This window comes from Fundulus heteroclitus, chromosome 14 (assembly GCF_011125445.2).
Source record: "Fundulus heteroclitus isolate FHET01 chromosome 14, MU-UCD_Fhet_4.1, whole genome shotgun sequence".
Taxonomy (NCBI): Eukaryota; Metazoa; Chordata; class Actinopteri; order Cyprinodontiformes; family Fundulidae; genus Fundulus; species Fundulus heteroclitus.
In genome coordinates, this window is record NC_046374.1 from 13,512,274 (window position 1) to 13,512,778 (window position 505).

Genomic DNA, 505 nt, shown 5'->3' on the forward strand with positions numbered 1-505 from the left:
ACTCTCACCTGGGATTATTGGCTTGTTTCTTCGTGGCGGATTAAACTGTGAAGGGCTAAACCCTACTGCCCCATGCACAGGTTGTGATTTAAAAAAAACAGTAGCTGCTCTACATTCACACAACAGCTGACATCATCCTTAAACACCGCCTGCCGGAAGTGTTAGAGCTGAGGCTGTTCCACGCACGTGCGCGCCTGTTCTCACGCCTCGAGGGAAAACAAACGTCAGACACGAACCGTCATGGTGCTTTTCTTCATCTTTGGACCAGCGTTTAGAGAAAACGACAGTGTTCTCACAACTACTGTCACGTCAAAGAGAGAGAGCAGCACCAAAAGCGTTAATTTAGCTTTTAAATAAGATTTTAATTAATGTGTGTGGATGAGTTAAGGCCATGACTGGGCAGAGTTAGCTTACAGCTTTCAGCCCACTGCGTCTTGAAAGGAAAAGTTAGCCGTTAATTTATCAGGTAACCTCGCGGTGCAGAGTCACGGCGCGCGCCCCAAAC